Consider the following 20,524-nt stretch of genomic DNA (forward strand, 5'->3'; position numbering starts at 1 on the left):
TTGAGCTGACCTTATCCTTATGTGATAACGCTTTAGACGCCATCCATTTGTCCTGGTCTTGTGCACTTTACCATCAATGTCTTGAAGTCTGTAAGAGCCATTTTTGAACTTTTTGGTGACCAAGAACGGGCCTTCTCATCGGAAAAGAAACTTTCCATCCTTACGAGTGTCGAAGCGATTGTCATATCGAAGCACCAGAGATCCCTTTTTTATGTCTTTGGATGCTAGCTTTTTGTTGAACTTTTCTCTGCGCTTCTCTGCTTCTTGAGAATAGTGGTTGATGGCTTCTTCACGATCCAATTGCAGCCTCTCTAGATCCATGATCCTTTGATGTACTTTCTCCTTTTGAGAGCCTACCTGGCTACCCAATATTCGAAGACTTGTTAACTTCACTTCAATGGGCAAAAGCGCCTCCTTTCCATAAACCAAATGAAAGGGTGTGTACCCTAATGTGGTTTTGAAGGAGGTTCTATAGGCCCATAGAGCTCCATTCAGGTGTTTGTCCCAATCTTGGCGCCTGGCATGTACCTGTTTGGTGAGAATTTTGCAAATGATTCCATTTACCTTTTCCACCAAACCATTGCACTGAGGGTAGTAAGGAGTAGAGTGTTGATGCTGAATATTTAGCTTCTTCATGAGTTCTCCTACCAAGTCTGCTCTAAACCCTGGTCCTCTATTAGATAGTATTTCAAGAGGGGTGCCAAACCGGCAACAGATGTGGTCAAAGATGAACTGACTCACATCCTTAGCAGTAATTCTATTGGTCGGCATAGCCTCAGCCCATCTAGTCATGTAGTCTACTCCCATGATGATGTACTCTTTACCTGACTGAGTGCGTGGTAGAGGCCCTATGGCATCAATTTCCCACTTCTCAAAGGGCCCATATACCTTTATTGGGTTCTGAGGTTCAGCTATGAGCAGTCGTGGTCCTGCTTTCTGACATTCATCACATGTTTGACACCAGTATTTGACATCACGATGAAGACTTGGCCAAGTAAACCCAGCTTGTAGAACCTTTCTACTAGTGACGTCGTGTGCAAAGTGTCCTCCGCACATATCATCGTGACAAGCTTTTAAAATCTCTTCAATTTCACTCTTCAAAGGCACTCTCCTAAGCACACCATCCTTACCAAGAAAATACAAGTCATCATTTACTATGCGATACCTGGTAGCCTGCCTAGCTAACCATCGCCTTTCCCCTTCATTCAAGTGTTTAGGAGCCTCTCCTTGCTCCAGAATGTGCATAATATCTTCCAAGTCCTCCTTGCCTTGCTGAAGTGGAAGTTTGATGGCCACTGCTCCCACTATTGACTCATTTAACTTTGATGATGCTAGGTGGTCTGCATCCTTGTTCTGGTCTCTTGGCACATGATGTACTTGTGCCTCCCTAAATCTCCTCATAAGAGCTTTTGCTTCTCTCATTTTAGTAGAGAGACGGGCATTTTTGCAAGCCCATGTACCTTGCATTTGCCTTACCAAAAGCATGGAGTCACCAAAAGCGTTTAATCTCTTAATTGAATTATCGAGGCACCAACAAAGGCCATGAATTAGAGCATGATATTCTGCTTCATTGTTGGAGTGGACATCTTCTAGAGTGATCCCTTCACCATGGATCCTCTCTCCCAATGGAGATAAGACCACGATGCTTGCAGCTGCCTTATCCTTGGTTCTCTTGTATGCTCCATCAAAGTAGAGGCTATAAGCATTGACCAAAGCCTCTGGAGCTGGAGGTGGTGGAAGTTCCTTTCTCTTCAAATGGAAAACTTTTTCATAGCACTTGTTTGTTAAAATGTCGGCTAAGCATGCTCGCGTTGTTCTTTCAACCTGTATTGTATAATCAAACTCTTGAAGTCGCACCACCCACTTTGCTATTTTGTCAGAGATTTCCATATGTTGTAGTGCATAGGGAAACATATCCTCCACAGTGATAATTACAAACCTCTTCGGCAGCAAGTATGGCCGAAATTTGGTTACCGCAAACATGAGAGCTAACACTAGCCGTTCCATCAGGGTGTAGGCCTTCTCTGTGTTTTCCATGAGGCGGCTAGCAAAATACACAGGCCTCATAAAGGATGTTTTTGGATCTTTTTGTAGGAGGGAAGCACCAATGGCCTCTTCTCCCACACTAGGGTTTACAAAGAATGTTTCGTCCCAACAAGGTTGGAGGATTACAGGGAGTGACCCTAACATTTTTTTTAACTCTCTAATGTGCCCATCACTTTCTTCACTCCAAACAAGCGTCTCTTGACGAGTCAGCTGTTGTAGAGGAAATATCACTTGGGAGAGTAAGTGTATGAATCTACTCAAATATCTTAGCTTTTGCAAGAAAGAGATTAATTGTTTGATGGAAGTTGGGGAAAGTAGATTTAGCAATGTTTCTATCTTTTCAGGATCTACCTCGATTCCATCAATGGACACTACATGCCCTAATAGTGTAACCTTGCTTTCCCCAATGTGACATTTGTCCTTGTTTAGTTGTCCACCCACCTTAGCTAAACGAGTAAATCCTTCATCAATCTTGCCGAGATGCATACTTTTGGAGCTGTAAATACAAAAGTCATCTATGAAAACCCTTATGGACTTACCAAAGTAAAGTTGGAAGACCATGTTCATGAATCGTTGAAAGGTGGCTGGAGCGTTGGTGAGACCAAAAGGCATGACTCGAAATGCAAAACATCCCCATGGTGTGATGAAAGTGGTCTTTTTCTAGTCCTCCTCTGCAATGCGTATTTGAAAGTAGCCAGAGTAGCCATCACACACTGTGTATCTCTCATGGCGTGCTACTTCATTTAGAATCTCATCTTGAAATGGGAGAGGGAAGTGGTCCCTCTTTGTTGCAGCATTTAGTGGCTTGTAATCCACGCACACTCGCCATTTACCATTCTTCTTTGGCCTCACCACTACTGGGGAGACCCATTCTGAATCTTCTACTGGGTATATGAATCCTGCTTCTAAGAGTCTCTTCACCTCAGACAACAGTGCATTTTGTTGCACAATGCCTAATCTTCTTAGTTTTTGTACTACTGGCTTGCTCCCTTCTTTTAGATGGATATGATGCTTCACTGCAGTGACACCTGTAATGTGAGTGTAATCAGAAATAAACAATGATGCATGCTTCTTGAGAACATTTACATAACCCTCCTTTTCTTCTTCCTTTATATCCTTGGATAACATCTCCTCTAGGCTGGCATCCCACACCTTCTCCATTTGGATCCTTGGGTTGTCTTCTGATGAGGTAGTTTCCTTTATGGTGACGCCCATGACTTCGAGAGTGCTATCACTCTCTTCACTTGAACTCTCTTCCTCGTCCATGGATGAGGAGCATCCGCTTGAGCTCCACTCATCAGCTGACGTCTCTAGTTCAAGGTTCTCTTGTCGCCCATTCTTTAGGTTATAAACCACCTTCCGACTATGGCCACCCATGCGAGGCCTCAACTCCAAGTCTCCAGTTGCCCAATCTTGCCTAGCTCCTATACCCATGAGCCAAGGTCGTCCTAAAATAAGAGGGTATCCTTCTCCCTTTACTGGCATCACATAAGCATCAACCTCTGTAGTGATTCCAAAAACAGAAACTCTCAAAGCTTTCACTACACCCACACAAGTGACAGAGACATTATTGGCCATTTTTGCCCTAAAGTTTGATGATTCCATTACCTCTAAACCCAATTGATGCATTAGCTTTTCTGTCATGACACAAACCTCTGCTCCACTGTCAATGTAAGTTTTTGGAATCCGTTGTCCCTTGATTTGAGCCTCCACCAAAGGCACTATATCCTTGAGACCATATGCTTTGATTACACTTACTAGCTTACTTCGCTTTGCCCTCGTGCTCACCATTTTTGACCATTGTCGTCGAAGCTTTGGGGAGATATGGAGTAGTTGTGGCCAAGTAATCTTTGGTCCTTGAGAACTCACATCAGCTGTCAAGTCATAAGGTTGTGTCCGAGATCCCATAGGGAAATCAGAGATGTCAATTTGAGACCTAGTACGGGTCTTTCTCTTCTTGGCTTCATCTTTAGCTGCCCGAGATGTACTTGCTTCATTGCTTGCATCCTTGCTTGTTTCTTTACCTACTTCATCTTGGACACGCACATGTTTGATAGGCATTGTAGCCACTTCATCTATCTTCATCTTTCCTTTAGCTATTTCTTCCTGGTTGCTTGTGCCCTTGAGGACCTCCTCCATCCTTATGATGCTCACATTTGGTTGAGTAGCAGCGGCTTGAGCTTGAGCACGAGGTGGCTGCAAAATTTGAGGTTGCGGTTGCTCTTGTGCTTGAGCTCTAGCACGGGGAGGACTTACTTGTTGTCGAGGACCTCTGACAGGGTAGTCATATCTTCTGGGATGAGGGCAATTATACATGCCGTGGCCATTTTCCCCACAATTGTAACACAACATTTCCCTTGCTTGACGTCGCATTGGTGGCCGATTCCCACCATTTCCCTCAATAGGCCTTCTTGCACCCTGCACAAGATTTACTCTCAACCCCTCTAGCTGGTTTGTGAGATTGTTTATTTGTTGGAGCATATCTTCTTGTTGACCTCTATTGAGGTCTGGTGCATTAGGCACATTTGGAGGTATGTGAAAAGCTTCCATAGTTGTGATATTGCCTCCCAAAGCTAGTTGGCCAGCTTGGGCTTGATAGAGAATCTTTCTATTCTTTTCCCTAGCAATTCTTAAGGCATCTTCAAAAGCATTTGGAAATTTTCTCTTTACCTTCTCCCTTAGCAAGGGGTACAAACCTGAGATAAATCGATCCTTTTGGAGGCAATTGGGAGGTCGCTCACCAGGGTTTAGTGAGTCTGACCATTGCCCCCAAAGTTTCAGAAAACCTTCCTCATAGGTTGCATAACCATGAGGGTCAACTTGATGAAGGGCCAGAAGCCGTTGCCATAGTTCTTCTGCCGAATTGGCTCGTTGAAATCTTCGTAGGAAAGCCGCCTTCAATCCCTCCCAATCAATTCTTTGGGTTGGATCTAGAGCCTGGAACCATACCCTAGCTTCTTCTTTGAGCACCAAAGGAAAAGCTCTCAATTTCAATGCTTCGTCATCCCTCCCAGAGACAAGGAAAGCCATCTCCAAGTTATCCAAAAAATCCTCAGCATTTTCCCCACTACGCCCAAAAAAATTTGGGAAAGCTATCATAAAAGTGGGTTGCCTTCCTCTCAATACAGCACAAAGATGAAAACGTCTAGGCTCAAATCATATCTTATTAAAGGTAGAATAAATGGATTGATAGATGCATTAATCTCAGCTAGACGACGAGGGCCTAGTAAGTTAGTTCCTTATGATGTTTTGGAACCTAAGCTTTGTGCTAGCTATTATATGCACAGTTTGTCTAGCAAGAGGTTGGAAAGGTCCATATAAATCCCTATGATTCATGGAGTATGCTTAAAGCAAGATGAAGATGTGAACATCAAAAGATACATTATACTCCAAAATAGGAAATATTATAGGGTCAAGGGACAACAATATCTCTCTCAACCTCTCAGCTCCAAAATAGAAGACCAATCTTTGTTGGAAAAAATTCTTTCTATCAATGCGCACATTCACCCTAATATTCTAAACTGATTGAAAGTTGTAGAAAATGGGATTATTCATTGGTGCATTAAATACAAACTTCCATGAAGCACTTCATTGAAGTTGAGCTCTCTTGGATCCCACCATTTGAGAGATGCGAAGAATTTGCTCACCAGTGATTAGCCTGGCTTTGGTGTGACCATCTTCAGCTTTGTAGAGTTCATAGGGTTCGATGGCTACCCTCTCAACCACCTTGAGCCTTCTTGCTAGTAGTAGTTGGAGTGCATCACCATATGTAGCCTCTTGCCAATACCGCACCCCATTGATGTGTAGCTCCCCCTCCAAAAACTTGTTAATACCCGAGTTTGAGAGTGCTTTCACCACCTGAAGTCGAGGCTTCAAAGGAAGTGTCTTCACACTAGCCACAAAGCACTCAACACAATTTTTTGACCTAGGGACTTGATGACTACAAGATTTTCCTTGAAGCAAAGAAGGGTGTGTGTAGTTAACTCTCTTTACCCACATACGTGCCGTTTGTCGATAAAGACGCTTCTTTTCTCGAGCTTCTTGGGGAGACCATAGTGGAAGTCTCGGAGAATTTGATGGATCTTCCTTCATAGGATTGACAAAGCACTGCTTGAGAACTCCTTAGTGGGGGCACCAATTTATGACGAAGGAAATTTGGAATGGCGGCCTCTACACCAAAACAAACTCCATTGCGCCACAAGGGAAATGAGATGAGGGCACCACCTAGTCTTGGAAGCGTGGACTATGACCACTACACAAAGAGAGAGAGAGAGAGAGAGAGAGAGAGAGAGAGAGAGAGAGAGAGAGAGAGAGAGAGAGAGAGAGAGAGATCACTATGAATGAAGCATTAACCTTAGTGTGTGTACAAGGAATGGATGACTTCAAACACTCCCAACACAAATAGCATGTAGATTACCAAACAACCACTCAAGGATTAGCCAAGATCACATCAAGCACTCTCACACACATATAAAAGATTTCTCTTAATTAACATAAGTAAGAGGAGGAGAGGTTACTAGCATGAAACAATTTGCACTCTAGAATGTGCAAGAATAGAGTGAATGAATGAGCTTATGGGCTCATGGTGAGTGATACAAAGACTCAATGGGGCTGAGGGAGGCTTGAAATTACAAAGGGGAAGGCCCCTTTATATAGGAAAGAGAGTGATTAGGAGTGAGGTTAAGATCCAAGTGTAATTTGTACAAATGAAGCTTGATTAGGGACATTCAACCAATGAAGAAGCTCCTTCCAAGTGATTTGTTGACCAATTAGCTCCATCATCACTTGTGTTGTCTTCACTCCTTCCTCCATAGCTTGAGTCCAAGAGCTTCCTTATTTTAAAATGTAAAGAATCTACATAAAATCAACACATATCTAGTAATAATAGAAAGGGGTTGAATGAGAACTTATGAATTACAACAAGATTAAGCATGACTTGAGAGGTGATTAGAAGAGGAATTTTGATGGGTTTTTGAGCTTGAGAGAGAGGAGGAAGGAGAGGAGGATGAGAAGACTAATGGCTGATTTTAGAGAAGGTCTCAATGTGGAAAAGGAAGGGTGTGTGTGTGTAAAGGTAGAGAGGGTGGTCTCCACCACAGTTGAAAAAACTGGCGTCCGCCATTTTGGCCATATCTCCTAGACCGTAGATGCAAAAATTATAAAAAAAATATGGCCAGAATCTCCAGCTCATCAGCTACAACTTTGATGAAGACAACTTTTCTTGGATCAGAGTGGAAGTATTTTTTAAAAATTCAGCAAAATCATGTGTCTGGTTCCTTCCTTTACCAAGTCTTCCACTTGGGTCCCATTTGTTTGAATCATCATATGGCTCCAAATCCATGATGATATGAGCCACTCATGACCCTTGAATCATGGGTGCATGGCTCCACAACCACATCATATCTTTCCTTTTCACATTTACATATTTTCCCTTCCCTTTACCACTAGGTTCTCCCTCTACCTTTCACCTCCGGTGAACTAGTCAAGAAAAAATTCCTGTCAAATCATTTTTTTTTTAATTTTTCCAAGAGGTTGTTCTCACTCTTTCTTTTATTGTAAACCTCTAGAAGCAAGGAAAACCAACAAAATATGATAAACAAAAATTTGTGATAGGCTCGGATCACTGTCAAAAAGACTATCAAAGCCCATCAAATGGCAACCCTCTTCATTTCACAAAATTTCAAGTACCATGGCTTGCCAATGTCCATAGTGTAGGATAGAGATCCTAGAATGACCAGTAATTTTTGGAAGGGTCTCTTTGAGAATTTAGGAACAAGGCTAAACTTCTCTTCGGCCTATCATCCACAAACGGATGGCCAAAGTGAAATAGCTAACCTAACAATTCTCGATCTACTAAAAGCCTATGTAACGGAAGTAGATCAAAGATCCCAATGGGAGAAGTACTTACCCTTAGTGGAGTATGCTTACAATAACACTGTACATGCTTCCACGGGAAAAGCACCTTTCGAGGTAATTGAGGGAAGATAAAAAAGTCCCTTGCTACTTAAAGTACATGGGAAGATCTTCGCTGCAGATGAGTATAGCCGAGACCTACAAGAATCTTTTCAAAAGATTAAGGATGCTATCTCTATCTCACAACAAAGGAAAAAGGCTGCTGCTGACAAGCACAGAAGAGCCCAAGCCTTTAAAGAAAATGATTGGGTCTTATTAAAAGTTCCCAAGGCTCGATTAAGGCACACGACGGGCAAGAATCCTACGGGACACCAAAAGTACTATGCTAAGCTAGCAAAAAGGTACTATGGTCCCTTCTAGATTCTTAGGCCAATCAATGAGATGGCCTATCAACTCAAGTTGCCCAATCATTGGCTCATACACAATGCTTTCCATGTGAGCCTATTAAAACCTTACAAAGGAGAGCCACCTCTGTCATGCCAAGGGTAGGACTAGACGGGCACGGCCCCGGCAATGAGCCGGACACACATGCAGTAAAGGGGTCTATATATGGAAGAGGGCGAGGGGCCTATATATAGGATGGTTGGGAGGTTATTCGCATGTCTTTCTACCCGCTGTCCTTACACTGGTATCAGAGCAAGGTGGAGAGAAGGAAGAAGGGTGGAGCCATGGCGGAAGAAAAGCATGGTCTTCTCTCTCTCTCTCTCTCTCTCTCTCTCTCTCTCTCTCTCTCTCTCTCTCTCTCTCTCTCTCTCTTTTTCTTCATGGAGGAAAACCAAGAGAGATCGTGGATGCTTTCGGCAAGACGTGGAAGGCTTGGGTTGCGAGGAGGGGAAGGTCTGACAAGCAGGCAGTGGATTCGGATTCAAGCAAGGCCTGCATGGCTATGGGGAGAGGTCTCAGCAGAGAAGAGGAAGATCGATGGGACCGCGCGTGAAGGGACCCCAATGCATAGCAAGGCCCGTTTTCGACCTGCATAAAATTGCATGCATATGCGCTTGATGGAATCGCCTTGGAATCCTGAGGACTTTTCGTCTCTGGAGAAACCCCGTTTCAGCTCTTCAGGTCGCCCTGGTTCTTCCCCTGTCGCCTACGCAGATCGTGTTGCCCACCATGCCCACTTGTGAAGCTTTTTGGTTCACACTGGCCAGCGTCTAATGTCCAAATTGCCCATTTTTTTTAAGGCTTGGGGTGCATGCACACCCCGTGAAGCTAAACAGGGTTCCGACAAACAGTTGTCGATGAAGTCATGTCAGCAGCAGAAGCACATAACAATTTTTTATTGCTGTGAATATTTGCATATCCTATTGGCATGGTATCCTCGAGCAGCTGCATGCTTGGAGATGTCAACATCGACGCCATGGTTCTTGGCACGGTTTTGGCAGGGCCATAACCTTAACGGTTTAGACACGGCAATCTACATTAGAAGCATGGCTTCTCCCTATGATGGGCATCCGACAGAGTATCTCGATTGAGCATGCTCGTCAGGCAAGGCCTGTGGTTTGGCTTGGTGATGGGGCAAAGCTCCTGGAAAAGACGATATTGTTGATCAATTGGAGGATATGCTTGCCGTGTATACGGACGAACGCCATGCTCATCAGGTTTGTTTTTTCGTAATTCCATGGATTTTCTTAATCTCTGTGACATTTTACTTTGTAGACTTATACGGATAGCATTTCAAAGATTGATCTTTGATGCAACGGCAAGGCCGGTGGCTAATTCGGCTCATGTGTGCAAAGTTGTTTTGCATGGTTGGATCGCTAATCGCCCTGGCCAATTTCAGGGCGACTAGCAAGAGCCCTGAGTTGGACTTGCAAAGAAGCAAGGCTTCTCTACCTATACATCGTTTAACCACACTATGTGGTGATGCAGACACTAATTCTAGGGGTGATGATTGTACAAACAATGGCAATCAAACCTAGCAGGGAATCATGCAAGTTGGGCAAGGCCCTTGACAACATGAAGTAGAGTAGTTATTGAGCATGTGCTTGATAACTCTCGTATGCAATGGAATAAGTGATCACGACTATCATTCATAGAGCCAAGCAGGTATGAGATTCATAACTTGTATGTGTTCTACTGTTTTTCCCTTACATTTACAATTCGACAAGGTCGATTTTTTGTGCATGATCGACAAGGTCGACTATCTTTGCTATGACATCTGTCGCTAATAGCATTTGTTGGCAATGAGGTCAGACATAGTTATATGACGCATGGCTTCTCCTGAGTACTTTGATAGAGCATGCTCGTCAAAGGTTACATTTCGCTTCAAAGGCAAGGCCAAGGGCCAATTTTTTAGTATCTCAAGAAGGCAGGCATGGCCTATTACTGGACTTGTTGAAGGCAGCAAGTTGCTCGGCATGGCCGACTCTTTGTGACTCTTTCTACAATCTGACAGAGGATGCTTGCCACACAGTACTGGTTACTTTCAGTTGACATCACTCGACAAGGTCGATTATTTTCGTCATGATATCTCTATCTCAACAGCTGACTCCGTTGGCTAGTACCACAACATTATTTATGCGAAGCAAGGATTCAAGCTAGGCATTTTGCTTTGAGACTCCCCACGTTCGGCATATGCTATGAGCATACAAACTTGGGAAGGATTTGGCAATATGTTTGCAGGTTATTTCATTACGTGACAGATGGGCGTTTATGATACAAGGGACATATGTGTACATATGACAACTCCCACCCGTGCAGGAGATATGGCTATGAGCCATTGTTAAGCGAGTTTTCTTCCACGAAATCTCATGACAACTGGTCGTAGCAACAACTACCAAGTTAGCCAAGTTTAAGTTTTCCTTGTTTTTTCCATGTTTACACTTTGCTTGGCAATGACTGTCATTGTGCAACGCAAAGTGCTTTGGCAATTTTACATGAAGCAAGGATTCTCCCTTGAGCCAAGGTACTGCCCAATGACTTGGCATCAAGGGCAGTGGCACACACGTTTGAAAAACTGGCAAAATAGGGAATATCACCTCACAGAATCCCTACCAGTTTAGAAGTGCAAGGCACGTATGGTTTTGTTTCTCACGTTTGAGGCCATCACTTTTGCCATGGGCTTAAAATTTTGCATGCACGGCATGCTAGCTAAGTGGATTCAATTCTACCGCCTCATGAAACACGCTTTCGCTATAACACTAGATACTTTGTCAAGGACAAGCTAAGTTCTAGATTGTTTACCATGATTTTTGGGTCGTCACAACCACATACACGGTAGGTGGGTCAGTTTGTGACTTGTTTGTGCTTTCCTGTTACCTCTCTAGATGAGAGAGTCATAGACGAAAATCGTTGCATGCACGTTAAGCATAAGATGCACACGAGCATGGCAATCAACTATACACGTCATAGTCGCTCAAGGAAAGTTCCTCAGCCCAGCATGCTCTTCTTCTCTCTCTTTAAGGGAATAATGAAAATCTTCTAAGAAGATTTTGACACATGTTTTGCTCGTGAGTTAGCCTGAGCCAAGGTGCTCTAACTCTCAGCTAGCACGTGACTAAGATGCTACTCAAATTAGTCTTCATCGGTCCGTCCATTGAACACTAATTTGCATAAGGGCTATGAGCCACACAGGCTAAGAGCCATTTTTAGGCCAAGGGTAAGACCCAACTATTGGCATTCTTCGGGTGATTGTTTTCACGATCAAACAGATCTACCCAAGGAAGTACACATCAATGTTAATGGGCAAGCAAGAGTCTTGTCATTACGGATGATTAAGGTGTCATTTTTGCACTACATGTTTTTAGTGTGACACTCAAGTTGAGTTTTTGATAATCTTCAACTCACATCCGCTGATCTCTACAAGGAAGTATGGATGCAGCAATCAGTTGCGACAGCATGGCTGTCCACCAGAGCTAGGCAGTTCACTTGTGTGGATTCCCTGTTCTCTCTACAGCACTACAGAGTGTCTATGGACATATTGTCTGGGGTACGACCCGGAGGGTGACTGCTAAATCACCCCATAGGCATTGAGGATCACAGTTTGATCTCTCCCAGTTAAACTTTCAAGGAAATAATTTCGCAATCTACCACACGGTAGCGGACGAATTCAACTTTTCGAGTTGATTCCAATCATTATGTATACGGTTAACTATGTTGGTTACCGTTGCCTGCTAGTTGAGCAGTTTCTACAAAGGGTCTTACCAAGGGGTTTGACTACGTAGATGTTAACCAAAGGGGTTGGATTGCATAGGCAACACCCACGGTTTCCAATGCAAGTCATATAAATACGCTTGAATGTTTCAAAGCCATGCAAAGGGCATGTTGGAACATAGTATTTTGGACCGTAGCGTCCACTATACCTTATGCTGTTACGAACCTAGTTGTAGGGTTCGATTTGGCACATGTTGTCACATGGGATACAACATGGTCTAGGAACTCAAGGAGTTCAGTTTAGCCAGTGTGGAGCATGATAATGAGGGTCCCTCTCACTCTTGTCGCGGAGTGTTTGCAGTTACCTCCACACACAAGTACCAACTCGTACTTGATGGATGTCGCTTTTCTTGATATCCTTGTTTGAGACATATTCCACATGTGGAGAATATGAGTCTCTTGGACTGACAATGGAGCCACCTTTTACCAATGTGTCGCGACGAAGTCCCTAGGTGCTGGTCGCATCTGTTGGTTCGACCATTTTAAGCACACAGTATCAGGAGAAATTTTAGTGGCCGGAAATTATCGGGTACTAAGTACAAACTTGTTACGATTCCAAGTGTTGTGAAACCACCTTAACGGAGGGTTGTTTCTACATATAGCTAAGTATGCTATGTACATGAGAATGTCTCATGGTTGGTACCTAGGTGTGATCGGGTTGTCACATTCTATTATGGTCCAAATTTGTTGCAAAACTTTCACGTACGTACCGTGGAAAGTCTTGTCATGGAATTGCGGTTCGGATATGTTTGTTAAATGCATGCACACTAGGTGTTATGGGCCCTAGTGTTTACCATAAATTTATTCGGAGCGGCATGAAAATTCCTGGACATTATTGTTTCTGCAATTTTTTGCACTGCCAGTGCAATCTCTCTTGCAGATTTAGTATGAGTTTACACCCTGCCATACAAGGTGATGGCTGAGTATGGGTGTTCGTGATTGGCTGCTTGAAATTCCAATCTGCTTTCAACATAGTTGATTGTCTCCATTCCATATCGAGTATATGGCTGGATACTCAATGATTGAGTCATAGTTTGTCGTCAGTCGTGGGCGACTGTCTGTAAGTGGTTGGGGGAAAGCATCTCACTCTTACTGTTGCTATTCATCCCGCGTAGGATGGGCAGCTTACAAGCATTCTATTTGGTACTAAAGGATATGCAAAGTGCATACGTTAGTAAAGCACGCTAAAGGATATGCTAAGTGCATACGTTAGCAAGAAGTGAAACAACTAGATCGGTTACTTTTCTGGTTTGGAGTTTGCTTCCTATGATGAAAGCCATGTTACAGCTAGTTCTAGTCTCTGCCTGTTATTCTCAAGTTATCAACCTTAATCATCAGTTTGGATGAGGTTGACTATTGGCAAGAAACCACCGCAAGTCAAGGACTTGGTTGCTGCTAATGAATATGTCAGCATAGTACTTTCATGGAAAGATGAGCCGAGGTTATATTGCACATTCCAGTACCTTCAGAAAGTCTGAAACCTGGATATGCATTTAAACACCTCTTAGTTGTGATAACTCGTTTAGCATTCTCAAGTGAGTTCTAAATGGAGCCTTCACGCTCTTTTGATTATGAGTCGGTTAACCAAGACGGTTGCACAGGGACAACAATGTAGAAAATCAAGATGTTCCTCTTGATTTCATTGCACCTCCCAATGAACCGGGTTCCGATTCAACGAACCGTTGGATCCATGAGGGATGCCATGGTGGAAAACATTAGTGTTCTTATGAAGATACCACCACTTGTGTTTTCAAGGACAAAAACGCTTCTCCAAGGGGGGAGTAATGTCATGCCAAGGGTAGGACTAGACGGGCACAGCCCGGGCAATGAGCCGGACACACATGCAGTAAAGGGGTCTATATATGGAAGAGGGCCAGGGGCCTATATATAGGATGGTTGGGAGGTTATTTGCATGTCTGTCTACCTGCTATCCTTACAACCTCAAGAACCAACTATTGAAGACAAGGTACTAAGAGGCGGTAAGACTATCAAACGATATCCATTCTCCGACATGAAGACAAGGTACTAAGAGGCGGTAAGACTATCAAACGATATCTTATTAAGTTTAAGAATTATCCTTTTGAAGATGCTAGATGGATGCAAGGCATACAATTAAAGGATAACCTAAACCTTGTCAATGCTTACAATGCTTCCCAAGAGTAAGCAAATGTACAAAATGTTAAAAATGAACAAAGTTTTTTGTCTTATAAGACTCTCTTTTTCTTTATTGTGCACAAAAATGAAGTAGTATGCATGCTTAGATCAAGTTTGCGGAGACGACGTCTCCCAAACACCAAGTAGAGCTTGTCACTCTACTATGGAAGACTGATAGGACTAATGTGCAGACATGCTTGTGGAAGCCTCAGGATCTCAAGCGCCAAATGGACTAGTCATCCATTGTGGAATGATGTCGTAGGGTAACATAGGGATCCTCTACCCGCTAAGAAAAGGACTCATGAATATGATTTATCTTCTCTACACCATAGTCGAGGACGACTATGATTTCAAGAGAGAGGTAATGTCATAATAATCAATATCTAATTCTCCTACATGATTTTCTCATGTTTAACTGATCATTTAATATGGGGAAGTACCAGGGGAGAAAAAGCTAGAACATTGGTTAAGCTAGCAGACCGGCCACAGTAGGGATCCAAAGGAGGGAAAATAGGGATCCAAAGGGGGGGCCATCTGCAAAAGATCCATGTGCAACAATGGGCTAAAAAGAAACTAAGGTTCAGCCCATTAAGACTTCCAAAATGCTAAGGTTCCAAAATTCAAAGGTTGTGTCCAAAGGTCAACCTTAAGGGAATTGGATGCTTTGTGTGTGTACAAAAAAGTCTTCGCAATCCCTACTTGGGAGGGGGCGAGCCTTGCATGTAGGGTATGAGAGAGAAAGCCACACACACACACACACACAAGCTCCCTTTACACAAAGGGAATGAGGGACACATGTCAGCTCCCTAGCCCAGATGCCCACAAGGTGTACCCAATTCCTATTGGATGGCCTTGGATGTGGAACAATGAGAATTAGGCTAGAGTAAATCTAGTTTAATTAATTTAAAAACACTTAATAAAAGAACCAATGAGAATTAAGTCCTCTAGAAGACTATTGGACAGTCTCCCAAGGGGTCCAATGAGCATTCAGCAGCCCAATGGCCTGCCTGATTCCTATTGGCCAGGAGGCAAAGGGGTCCAATGAGAGTTTAGATGAATTATTAAATTACCTAAATCTCTCACAAAAGGGGAAAGGGAGAGACATGTCAGAAGGCTATCACTTATGCTGCTTAATAGTCATTGGCTTGACCTGGGGAGGTCCAATCAGGGTAGAGAAAGAGCAAATAGCAAGAGGGCTCGCCCAAGAGAGAGAGAGGGGGCTGATTTTTGCAAGGAATTATCACACACACACTCACACAATCTCATGTGTGAAGTAAAGAAGACTATCTCTTCCCAAGCTTTAATGGAGAGCTCATCACCTACTCCAAGCTTGTGAGATAGAAGCCTACATCGACACACTCTTGGCATGTGGATGCAAATCCAACCAAGATCCAAGCTTCAATGCATGCTCATCTCCTCTACCATGCTAATTACTAAGCTAAGCTATGCTAATATGAGTGATTATGTGAGGAGATGTACATCTTTCTCGTAAGATACTCCTTCTTCCTCTCAATCTACTCTCATACCCTGCTAGCTCTAACCATCTTTGGGGTCTTGGGTATGAGACCGGGGATAATTGATGTTGTGTTTGCTAAGTGTTTTGCTTAGTGCATGAAGCTTTCATCTTCATTGCACTAGCTAGTCTTGAAGGAACACAAAGAATTGTATTGTAGAATGTCTCTCTTGATGGGAGAAACCATAATACAAAGCCTTTTGGAGGGGGGACCGGCTCCATGCAAATCCGGTCCTCAACTGTTGTCAATAGCATAATTTCTCTCTCTTTTGAAAGTATTGTTCATGCTATCTAACTAGGTGTTATGATTTTTGTTATTCTCTCCACCCAAGCACTCTTGTAATTCTCATTAGGAATCTATTCTAATGAAATGCCCACTATGTTCATGCTAATTTCCGCTACACACAAGTTTTAGGCCATTAAATGTTACAAACTAATATCTAATTCTGCTAAAATTAATGATTTTCTCATGTTAAACTGATCATTTAATATGGGGAGACACCAGGGGGAGCAAAGGCTAGATATTGGAAAGGCTGCCAGACCGGTCTCAACAGGGATCCAAAGGAGGGAAAATTGGGATCCAGAGAGGATGGTTGCTAAAGAGCAAAGTGCATCAATGGAGTTTAAAAATACCTTTGGGTTCAACTCCGTTAAGACTAGAGGTGGACCAATGAGGATTAAGCTAGTGTAAATTAAATTTCTTATTTTAGAAATGCTTGATAAAAGAACCCTAAAAGAATATTGGACAATCAAAAGGTCCAATGAGAAATAAGCAGCCCACAAATTTGCTTAATTCTTATTGGCCAGAAGACTAAAAGGTCCAATAAGAATTTAGATAATCAAAATTAATTATTTAAGCTTTTACAAAAGGGAAAAAGGGTGGACACTTGTCACAAAGCTCTTGACTTGGCATCTCAAGTGTTATTGGTTGGCTAAGCTTTTCAAGGGCCAACAGGGAGCCAACATGAGTAAAAAGCTTTCTCAAATGCTATTGGCTAAGCTTTTCGAGGGCCAATAGGAAGCCAGCCTGAGTAAAAAGCAATAGGGGTCTCCCAAGAAGAGAGCGAATACTGATTTTACAATGCATTATGGCACACACACTCACACAAACTCATGTGTGAAATAAAGAAGACTATCTCCTCAAGCTTTAATGGAAAGCTCATCATCTACTCCAAGCTTGTGAGAAGGGAGGCCTACACCAAAAACTCTTCGTTTTGTGATGCAAATCCAACCAAGAGCCAAGCTCCAATGCATGCTCATCTCCTCTATCATACTAATTACTAAGCTATGCTAAGCTATTAAGAGTGATTATGTGAGGAGAAATACTTCTTTCTCGTAAGAATACTCCTTCTTCCTCTAGATCTACTCTCATACCTAGCTAGCTCTCATCATCTTCAAAGGTGTGTGAGGTCTTGGGTCTGAGACCATGAGGGAATTGATGTTGTGTTTTCAAGTGTAATCTTGGTGCTTGAAGCTTCCATCTTCATTGCACCAGCAAGTTATTGATGGAACACAAAGTATTGTATTGTAAAATGTCTCCCTTGAGAGGGGAAACCTATAATACAAAGCCTTATGGAGGGGGGACCGGCTCCATGTACATCCGGTCCTCAACATTTCTCTATCTTTTTGAAGTATTGTTCATGCCTAATTCTAACGAGTTGTTATGCTTTTTTTGCTCTCTCTCCAACCAAGCACTCTTGCTATGCTCATTAGGAATCTATTCTTAATGAAATGCTCACTATGTCTATGTTAATTTCCGCTACACATAAGTTACTACCCCATTAAATGTTACACATCCTAACCATAGCTAGCGAGAAAGCATCACAGCATCATTACATTGATGGCACTTCATTTCAAAGAGGGACAACTCCATATTCAGTTGTTGCCTATCCCCAATAGTTATTTCCTCAAGGATCAATAGTTTTGAATTCCAATGAGAAACTATTACATAGTCTTCACATGGAGCCATCTTACGATAAGAGTAGTACCGCCTATTCTTTGTGAGAGCACTCTGCGAGCTGCACTCCTCCGCTTTCGACAGCTATAGGGTCATTCATGTCACCTCTTAGTATCAATGGCACTGTCCCTAAGGACAAGAGCTCTGTCTTTCGGCAAGTATTCAGAAGTGACCTCTCTCTCTCTCTCTCTCTTTCTCTCTCTTAGCAAGAAAAATTGCGCAGGTAGAAAGTTTGATGAACCTGACAGAAGATGTCATAGTTCTGGAAAATGACATTTCTCAAAGCGAAGGTAAGTAGTTGCTCTCTTGTTGGTTTTAAGGGTGAAGTTTTTTTCTAAGCTGGCATGATACTTGGAGGAATTATTGATTTGAAGGTAGGATGTGTAACATTCTTGTAGATCATATGTGAATGTTTGCTTGGGCGTACAATTTATTTGTTCGTCTTGCATTTTTTGTAATTGCAACAATTGTATGTCATTTGCATGGTTCTTAAACTACTTATTTTGGTTATGTCCCCAGGAAGTCCAAGAGCAAGAGAATAATTAGAGTGCCTACTATTAGTGCAAAAATGGCAGACATACCGCCAGATGATTTCTCTTCAGGGCTCGCCTCATCCTAGGTTTGTTAGAAATTCTTTGTCGGCTCGTACCGTAACTTATGATGGTGATCATAGTCATGGGCAAATGCTGACCGAGAATAATATGATAGTAGGTACATGGTGGACTCTTAGAAATACAGATTTTAGATGCCATCCCTGGTTTGTGCCTCAAGCACTTTGGAAAACACTTCAGGAGAGTCTTACCATTCGTTTTTGAGTAGCATTATACCCACACAGCCTCCGGACGGCCTTTTAACTATAAAGACTCAGCTTGGGGTTGTAGTTACGTAGCTCTGTTTGTTTTCTATTTTAAGGATGCAACAATAGCAGTGGATTGTTCCCACTGACGCAAGAATGTGTGGTGCGATGGCAGCTTCGTCAATGCTGCGGATTTCTCATTTTGCTTCTTCTATGTTTTTAGGTTCAGAGTTGTTGTAGTATGCTTGTGGTTTGGTTCGCTGCTTCGGGGCAATAGCATCAAACTAAGCATTCCTATGATTCGACCAAATTAAAGTAGGCCACTATGATCTCTTCCATGGCCATGTGCGGATGTAACTGAGCCATGTAACCAACTCATACATGTGAGTAGTAAGATTCTGTAGGGCAATTTCCTGTGTGAGAGAGAGAGAGAAAGATGATGCACACAAGCCTATCAACAGAAGATACATTGCCTGCCGCCGATCATCATGCGACACATAGACAAAGAATATTGAAAACAATTAATTTTTGGTTTTTGGTAACAAAGGCTGTCACATGAGCAAATTTCTTTAAGAGGCTCACCAGGCACAATTGTGCAACTATGCCAAAATCAGCATAGTTACAAAACCTCGAGCACAATTCTAATATGCCGACCCTCTGCTCTCACGTGACCATGAGATAGACTTAGTTATTTGTTAGATAACTGAAAACTAAGCCTTGTGTGACCATTGGCTAATTGACATCGCAATTTTATAGGGGATCTATGGTTGCAAATTGGCATCACATGTCGGCCAAGATCATAACCGTCAATCTCAAGTGGGAAATTGCTGTAAACTTAAGCGAACGTGAACTTGTTGTGAACTATATGTTAACTCCACAAGCTATGTGCACTACATTATGGTGGTGTGAACTAAACTATATGTGAACATGAACTGGTTGTGAACTATATGTAAACTCCACAAGCTATGTGCATTGCATTATGGTGGTGTAAACTAAACAAGCTATTTGCACTAAATTATGGTATTATGGTGGTGCGAACTACATGTGAACTTGGTGTAAACTCAAAGTGAAATCGGTGTGAGCTAGGATCGCGAACGAACCAATTTAATTCTATCGCTTTGATTCTTCGTCGTAAACATTTCATGGAAGCTTCATCACTTCATTGGAGAAGCCCAAGTAGTTATTTGAGGAGGGGAAACCCTAATTGGAGGCCTCACAGTCTCAACCATGTAGTGGAAGCAACACAGGACTGCACTAGCACCCTGTAAAGGAATGGCTCTATCTCCTTGATCATATGCCCAAATTTCCCACACAACTTAGGCAATGATGGCACCGTCATTGCTGTGGAATTTTGAGCTATTTTTGACCATTTTAAGGCCATTTTTAGTCATTTTTTGTCCAAAAATGTCCCTTTTTGTCCGTAAAAAGCCAAAACCAGTTGGAAAAAATCCCTAAATTTGTGGAAAATCCCCATTGATCTCAAATTTCATCTTGAACCTCATTTTCCCACTTGGTAAGCACTTTGAACACGTCTTTTACGTCCTCGTACGAAACCCGCTATTTTGGGTCGAGATTGTCCGCATCGAACTTTCTAGGCAAAACGAGCGTGCCACTTCGATACACTTGACATTTTTACATTTCTAAAGACAAATAGACATATATTTATTCAAAAAAGCATGCCATAGTGCCACGTCTAGGCCCTCGCCCGCCCGACAAGGTATGTACACGATTGCAGTCATCGTGGCATCTATTTTCGCATATATCACACTATGTACATTATAGCATTTGGTCCCACATGACAAAAGCATTGAGACTGAGGTAAATACTTTAGTTACACATTATTAACATGCCATGGCACGACATCCACCCCCTTGAAACTTGCACATCCTCCGACATATGCCACATATATCTTTTGCAAGTTCAGTCTTCATTTAAGTCAATATATATATCAATTTTGTCATCACTTGCAACAAAATCTAACGCATCATCC

At 42.6% G+C, this 20,524-nt stretch overlaps 1 pseudogene; it reads left to right on the plus strand.

Moving 5' to 3' along the window:
• The window catches only part of LOC147457899 (uncharacterized), a 31,432-nt pseudogene extending 12,879 nt beyond the window's left edge, over positions 1–18,553 (plus strand).
• Positions 18,554–20,524: the final 1,971 nt, after the last annotated feature.

Source organism: Adiantum capillus-veneris, chromosome 5, assembly GCF_014529385.1.
Source record: "Adiantum capillus-veneris isolate H3 chromosome 5, ASM1452938v2, whole genome shotgun sequence".
Classification (NCBI taxonomy): Eukaryota; Viridiplantae; Streptophyta; class Polypodiopsida; order Polypodiales; family Pteridaceae; genus Adiantum; species Adiantum capillus-veneris.